Source organism: Poecilia latipinna, unplaced genomic scaffold, assembly GCF_001443285.1.
Source record: "Poecilia latipinna isolate Pla-1442-1.1 unplaced genomic scaffold, P_latipinna-1.0 Scaffold669, whole genome shotgun sequence".
NCBI classification, from domain to species: Eukaryota; Metazoa; Chordata; class Actinopteri; order Cyprinodontiformes; family Poeciliidae; genus Poecilia; species Poecilia latipinna.
Genome location: NW_015113285.1, coordinates 192,886 through 201,291, shown reverse-complemented (window position 1 = coordinate 201,291; position 8,406 = coordinate 192,886). Strand labels below are relative to the sequence as shown.

Here is an 8,406-nt window from a genome sequence, read left to right as displayed (position 1 = left end):
CATCCTTAGTTGTAACAACCAGCCTCACCTGAAAACATTAGCATAATAAAACTGAAAATAAACGGGAGATGTGTGCATATTCGCTTTAGCTCTGAGCACAGGAAGAAGATTATATATGCATACACTTCTATGCACTCCATCTTGTTTTGTATTACTATTTTCTGAAGCCTGAAGCAAACGGCAAAAAAAGTCCCGCTTCATGTGCCGACTGTGAAGAGCCAGCTAAATATAAAAACAATATGCTTCATTAATGCAAACACAAACAAAAGTGACAGGTGCACCGCTAGCAATCCAGCTTCTTGACATGGCCAGCCTCAAGACGGAATAACTAAGCAGCAGCTTTAACTCATTAGCAGTCAGAAAGTGTTAAAGCACGAAAACCAGCCGCAAATACAGAACAATTGTGCTTAAAAAACTTAAGACGGAAACAGAGGAGAGGTTTAATTTCTCCTCATGTACATCAGGAGAAGTGTGTCACACTGCCGCTTTTGTCTCTGCTGTGAGCGCCGCTGGTGCTGGGAAGGTTGCCAGCTACATTCAATCCATGACTGGACAAATGCTGCTCCTCGTAGGCACGAGCGAAGAGGCAGACGCGCCCGCTTACATCACTACATCCACCGATGTAACGGTTAGACGTAATCCGTTCAATCCATTTAGCCCGGGTCAGCTGCAATGTCGTCTTCCTGGAGCGCGTCCAGCTCTTTGTTCCGCCGTTTGATGCCTCGTCTTTTTGCTTCTGGCGGCGAACCAAACTGGATCAATTTACATATTAGATAAAGACGCACGCGCCTCTTAAATGTATGAAATACTGCCACTGCTTCACTCATATGGAGATTAACCTGTTGATTTATGCACGGGCAGTTGCTGGTCAGGGTTTGTACACTGTTCCCCACAGTAAAATTCAAGTGTTTTCTAACATTTATAGTGCCAGACTAACAAAAACAATACAAATGAACTAAAGAAGACAGTTTCAATTCCATATTATACGACATCATTAATAATTGTTCAAACTGATGTGTAAAAAGAGAAAGCAAACACAACTTCAAAGGAACTGAATAAAAAAATTGGTTTAGAACAGCAACAATGGAAAGATGACTTTAAAAATCACTATTATGAAGTAATATGGCATTGACTAAGGAAGTTTTGTTATGTATTTTTGTTTATTTGTGGAGTATTTGATATATGTAATAGTCTTCTGAGCCTTTTGTGTGTGCAGATATGAGTTTATGCTTCTTTCTGCTCCTTTTCCTTCCTGAAAAGGAGCAAAAACTATTCATGTTTATTATTGAGTATATGAAATAAAAAATAAAATGAATATCTTGTGATAGTATTCTACATTCTACAGCAGGGACAAAGTAAACTAAAACTATGACATCAGTTTATATTTGGAAATGGCTCTCTTAAACACTCTATGCACCTAACTGGTCTGTAAAATTTACAAAATAAAATCTAAAAAATGTTTTTGCTAATTTTTTTGACAATTAACAGAAATAATTTAGCTGATTCCAACTAACCTAAAATAAGAAAGATTAAGTCTGATTTCACTTCAGACAGTGAGAAAAAAATTGCAGGTTTCTTGTCTGGTTTCAACTATAAATAATGCCTTCTGATGAAACATTAGAGTGGACTTTGAATACCAAGCACTTTCAAGAATTTTATGCAAAAATCCAGAACTTTCCAAATCTAATTCAAGCATTTTCAAAGATTTCAAGAACCCATACTAATGTTACTGGTGCTTTCCTCTCCTCTCTGAAAGAGGAAAGATTTGTGTTTTTATCAATCTTTTGTAGAATAAAAAAAAAAAAACTAGTTTGGTGTTTAACATTTCATTAGTCCGTCAGTCTATTGGCAAAATTATCAGCAGAATTATGGAAATAATTATGAGGTTCAAACCCATCAACATCCCCTCTGCTTTAGCGTCCGAAGGTTTATGTCTTATTTCATATACATGCATAAATTTTACAGCTAGAGATGGCCCAGAAGGCAATGAATTTCTTCTTCTTCACTCAGATCTCCATTCATATCAGCTCCACGAACGCTGCTCTGCCTCTGACCTCCAAACCTTTACATGAACAGCAACATTCCACCTGCAGAGCAACAAATCACAATGAAATCTTACCCACAAATCTCTGTTTGGCTCCAAGACAAAAAAAAAGAAAGTCATGTCTTTCATGTCTGTGAGTGTCTATAAACCTAATTGCTGACAAGTGAAATACCGAGCTAACCCTAACCATCATAAGAGGAAGTGAGGCAGCCAAGAAATCTAAACCATCCTAAATCAATATGGAAATTACCAATAAGGAAAATATTCTGGGAATCAATGTGCAAACTGAACTTGACATTAAACCAAGTGAGTGTGAATGCCTGGTGTGCAAGTTCTCGGAGTCGAGAAATGTGATTCAAGTTCATTCGAGTTTGGATTTAATTGTTTCGGAACAAAGACAGGATATGGCAAAATGTCTGCAACCAATGCATTAAGCATGCACCTTCCAACCAAACATGCTGCACTAAAGGACAAGAAATATAAAGAACAGAGAACCCCGAACAGAAGAGTGCCGAGTAATGCAAGAATCACACTAGTATTCCCAAATTCAACTATTCATTGAATTTGCTGTGGAACAACACCAAAATACCAGAACCCATCCAAGCATTGAACAGATGAATGTGTGGATGTGCCACAACGTTCTTCTGCTGAACAGAAACAAAACTGAAGTTATTATCTCTGGACCTAAAGAGGAACAATCTAGGGTCAACGCACAGCTTCAGTTATTACAGCTGGAAACTAGAGATCAGACCTGAAACCTGGGAGAAGTGATGAACTCTGACCTGAACCTTCAGAGCCACATAAAGACAGTTACAAAGTCGGCCTTATGTCGCCTGAAGAATATTTCCAGGATTCCAGGACTAATGTCCCAGCAAGATTTAGAGAAACTCGTTTATCTTTAGTTGCACTGATAACTGCAACAGTGTCTTTACAAGTCTGCGTAAAAAATCAATTAGACAGCTACAGCTAATCCAGAACGCTGCTGCTCACGTTCTCACTAAAACCAGGAAGACAGAGCACATAACACCAGTTCTGAAGTCCCTAGACCCATTCCCAGACTTTGAAATCATGTTAGTTTATAAATCACTGAACGGTTTAGCACCACCATACATCAAAGTTATGCTTTTGTTGAACCAACCTCCCAGACCTCTCAGGTCTTCTGGTTCTGGTCTGCTCTGTATCCCCAGAACCAGAACCAAACCTTGAGAAGCAGCATTCAGCTTTTATGAACCAGAAATCTAGAATAAACTTCTAGAAAACTGGAAAACAACCAAAACACTGAGTTCCTTTAAAGGTAGACTGACTAAAAACCTACCTGTTCAGAGTTGCTTTTGAAACATCATAAATGAAACAAACATTCTCATGTTTAACTAGAACATTTGAAAAAATATAATGCTTCAGTTGTTGACTGTATGTTCTGACTTAGTATGTTTGTGTTTTTATGAAGCACTTTGAATTGCCTTGACGCTGAAATGTGCTATACAAATAAACTTGATTGATTGATTGATATATTAATTATGCACGTTTTTAGAGTGGGGTTCCTAAGTATTTGCGGATTTTAATTATTTGCAGGCATCAAAAATGAGAATGCGGTCCCTAAGCCCCATAAATACCAGGAGTCTAGTGTATATTGAACTTTTAGATAATTCTTGTTTTGTCCCACCAACAAACAGGTTTTAGAGCTACATGGCTGCTAACAGTACTTTTTGCAATGGTAGCCATTGTATTTCAGTGCAACAGCTAGCATTGCAAAACGTAGTGACGATAGCCCAATGAAACCTGACAGAACTAGTACTAAAGTTCCCACTGCTAAAGAAGCTATTGTTGCAGCATTCCGGCTACAAACAAACACTGACCAAGTAACGGATAACGTCTAAAGGGTTTGCAAGTAAGAAAGTACTGCTGTCCAACACAGCGAGTTGACAATGCTGATGCTGACTTGATGCTCAAGATAAAGAGCTGTTTGTTTTTTAAGAAATCTGGGTTGCACTTTATTATTTCTAGTTAAAAGTCAAGATTAGAAAACAGAACAGAAAAACAAAGTTTATGGTCTGTGAAACCTTCGATCATCTGTCAAAACACAAGGAAACTCAAATCCAGCAGGAAAACTACAACATACAGGCTGGTCAAACATGAAGTGATTTTTTTGACACTGACTTTAGGTTTGTTAACCCAGAAGTGGTGACCAATGAAAAATAAAAATTGGGATTCTTTATCTTCTCAAAATATTGTCAAAATTGTATTTTGCTCTTGCTGGTATCAAATCATCATCTCTGCTAAAAACAGCCATTTCTGACTGATCATGAATACTGTTAGGTCTTTTCATATCACCAGCTGCTGTTAAAGCATCCTGCCTAAAACACACGTCTAACTCTGACTCACAGCACAGCTGATAAATACTGATTAGAGATCAGAAATGTCAGTCAACTTCAAAGTGGTCTTCACCAACCCTGAATGCTTATTTCAAAAATGAATGTCTGTTGCCATCTATGAATCAGATTTGTGCAGATAATATTTCTTCAGGCATCCTCTGCAATCGTATAATACAAATGCAGGTGAATCAAACACCTACTGGAAAAAATGCTTTTATTGATGTAATGTTATGGTTTAACGGTGGTTATCTAACTGCAAAATTCAATCTTTTTTTTAACCACTTTTTGATAGAAATAGTTACACCATTTGAGTTTTAACACTGGAACCCATTTAATGGAAAACCTCAACTGTCCTCTATGAACGTAAAAGGTTGACACCAAGTGTAGGAAGAAAAACTGACTTTTCAGGTACATTTGAGAAAGGTTTCCACTTGACTTGCATCAAAGTGCTTTAGGAGCCTGTTTGGATGCCATGTGGGGCATTACACAATGACAAAAATAAAAAATTAATTGGTTTAGGTCTCAGATGTCCCTTACTGAACAGGGTGAGCTTGTACTAAAAAGGATTTATAGGAGATGGTTGAATTGTCTTAAGTCGCAGACGATCCAGCAGGGAAACAACAACACAGGTGCGATTTTATATATATATATATATATATATATATATATATACACACACACATATATATACACACACACACACACACACAGGGGCAATCAGTTGTTCAAAGGTTTTGGTTTGGCAATTTTGGTCCCCAATACAGAGTCTACCAGACTATCAGGTGAAAACACCCTTAGGAATCAGATACCAATCACAACTTCTTGGAGTTCCTTTACATAGAAAGAGAGATGGGAGTTTCAGCTGCCCAAGTTGATCTTGCAACGTGGTTGTAAGAGTAGAAACCCCAAGTTTCTGGGAACCAGGATTCCCTGAAGACCTTCTGCAAGTTAGCCTGCCAGCCACAGACCTAACCGTATCGGCATATAACGTTTTAAAAGTAGCACATTTGTTGTGGATCGTCCTGCATTTACCTAATCAGAATCTGACCACAGGCTGGGTGGGATTTGGGTTGGCAGAGCACTGCAGCGTGCAACAGTCTCAACACAGCCATCAAGGAGAGAACATGCCTTACAGCACATGTAAGCTTGTCTTTTGTGCGACAATAGTGAAATTGAGGCAAGACTTATTAAAAATGAAAAGAATAAAATAAAAGTGTCTGCACTCTGTATTTTAGAGTCCAACGGTTGGCTTTGCAGCAAAGATGCATGTATGAAAGGGGAAATTGCATTTCGTCTCCATGCAGCTAATTCTGATTGTGGATCCACAAATGAGCAGACTACCCTGTGGGGCGCCACTACTCAACACTACTCTAATACATGCCTTGTAATGACACTTCCAGCCCAGTGCTGTAAACAGGATTGCTTTGCTGCATCAATAAAAATAAGGAGTGGGACAATAAAGAGAAGAGGGAAGGAGATTGGTCCCCAGAGATTTCCAGACCAGAGGGATGTTTTCTATTGCGTGTCACATCTTTTTGTGCAGCATATTGCAGCCTATGTAGGACATATTGTCATGTACATTTGTTTATCAGTGTCATGAGAGCCCTTGGAGTAGCAAGAAATGAGAGAGGAGGAAATCAGAAGGAGATGGATGACAGGTGCTTAATATGTTCTGAGTCTGGCTCCCAGGAGTGGGTTGGTATTTAGATCACAAGTCCAGTCCAGTGGACTCCAGCAGAGATAATTATCCAAATGGTTTCCTCATCAACCAGTCAATCTAAGCAAGTAAAAATAGTCTTTGATCCTGTGTGCTTAAGTTGAAAGAAATTCAAACAAACCTGCTGGCTCTTCTAAAAATACAAAAACAAGATAATGAAAGCTGTATTTGTGTCTGAGAGTGCGTGAGTGCGTGTGTGTGCGTGTTCGGAGGAGGGGGGTCAAAAGCCACAATGACCAATCACAACACCAGCTGCCTCTGCAGTTGCATGTTACAGAAAATTAGCACAATCACGTTTAGTGCAACACAACCGTGACACTGAGAAAAAGAAAAAAGAAAAAAAGACCAAAAGAGTGTCTCCTTACTCACCACATGAAAGCACCGCGGCGCAGATGATGGGAGTCCATCTGAAATCCCGCACACCTGACATGGTAGAAGAAATCCCAACGGATGGACCTTAAAAATCCCAGTCGTCCAGTAGTTTCGGGTCTGTAGTGGAGACACAAAGCTTCGCCTGCGGGCGTGAGCTGGTGCGGGGTTCTCCAACTTGGATGATGCGCAATGGGCAGATGTGTATATGTGCGCGTGACAATGCGCTGTCGAGGTCTTTCCAAAATGAAATGGAAATAAATTAAATAAATAAATCGCTAGAAATGCATTAGAGTCCAGTTTCAATGTTGCCGGAGTCCGGTCAACGTCCGGTTTCTTTCCACAAATAGGGGATAAAGTTGTTACACTGGTTTCATGTAAGAAACTCGGCGAGTTGCTCCACGCGCTCTGCAAGGAGACCCGATCAATTCACCCCCAGAAAATGATCAGTTTGAGGACACGAGTGGGGAAAATGACGCGCGCAGCGGCTTCAACGCAGAACTCCCGCACGCCTTCTCCAAACAGATCCAGACCAGAATCACAATGAAGACGAACAGGGATATTTTTCGTTCTGCAACTCCTGTGTCTCCACTTAGCAGAAATTAAATAGAAATCGTTTTCTATATCAAATTATGGAGACGGTGAAGAAGAGGAGCGGGGAAAAGGGGGAAGAAAAGAGGGGGACATCGTATGGATCCGCACTGCTCGGGTTCGGCTGGCACTGACTTCTCTAGGTTTTTATTAACAATCCACAGCGGAGACAAGAAGCCGGAACACAGTCAGAGCGGAAAGAGTCAAAGCTGCAGGTTTAAATAATCCGAGGAAAAGAAACATGGGGTCCGGTTCGGTGCTGCTTGAAACACAGCCAAGTCCACAGAACTCCGCGTTTTTTTGTTTTTTACCCCCCTCCCTGGGTCTCTGTGTGTGTGTTTTAATCCCAATCTGTGTGCTGTAAAAGCACTTCTCAATTGGGACGTTTCTGCGGGACACAGAGCTCACGCACACGCTGATTGTCACGCCGAAGCTCGCGCGGCAAGGTGTGCAACTCCGCTCCCAAAACAAGTAAACGTGCTCACCTCGAAATGTCCAGAGCCGCAGCTCAGTTAATCAAAGTGAACGCAACAGATGGCGAACATCCGGTGCAAATGTTCAAAATAAAGTGCACATTTTTAGAAACCGCACGAGGTTCAGTTTTATTTAAATCTGCTCCTAACTTGGGGGAAATATAGGAATTTTCAATAATAAAATAAAAAATGGATTAGATTATTAGTTCCACAGTATCATTATTACATACATCATTAATAAAGAATACAAGGCAAAATGGAACAAAAAATAGGAACATTTGTAGATTACATTGATCTGAGTAGCAATTATAAATTACCTTACTTTTCATTTTCACTTGTATATTCCCGAGATCAGAACTTTAATTACTATCATTCTCATCAAGTATGGACATTAAGGAAAGTGAAAATTAATCAAGACAGTTTGACCTTTATAATTACCATTTCATATAAAATAAAGTAGCAAGATATATAATACTACATAGAATCCCTTTATAATAAAAAAAACTTTTGAACATTGATAATTATAAACAAATATGTTGTGCATTCTAAATAAAAATACTTTCCTGAAAAATGATTCTTAACTATCTGCAGCCTTCTTAATTAAATAAAATTTCATCAATGACACAAAATGCATTCGCTGTATGGAAGCTTTATCTTTATAATAGGTATAGCAAAACCTCTCATGGGTTTAGCTTTTATTTTCGAATCCACGTTGCTGATTTCCGGTAATACCCTTATTAGGCGTGGTGAACTTTACATACTTCAAACCTGACATTGTGGACTGATTTTAATCACGTGTTCTTGCCTGGGAAAAAAAATAATAATTTCCCTTTCACCGCA

At 39.3% G+C, this 8,406-nt stretch overlaps 1 long non-coding RNA gene across 1 annotated transcript; it reads right to left on the bottom strand.

Annotated features, from left to right (window-relative positions):
• Positions 1–420: 420 nt before the first annotated feature.
• LOC106954659 (uncharacterized) lies at positions 421–7,618 on the bottom strand. The gene is made up of 2 exons (XR_001426401.1): positions 6,503–7,618; positions 421–2,087 (listed from the first exon to the last, which is right to left on the bottom strand). It is a non-coding gene; the product is annotated as an uncharacterized LOC106954659 (long non-coding RNA).
• Positions 7,619–8,406: the final 788 nt, after the last annotated feature.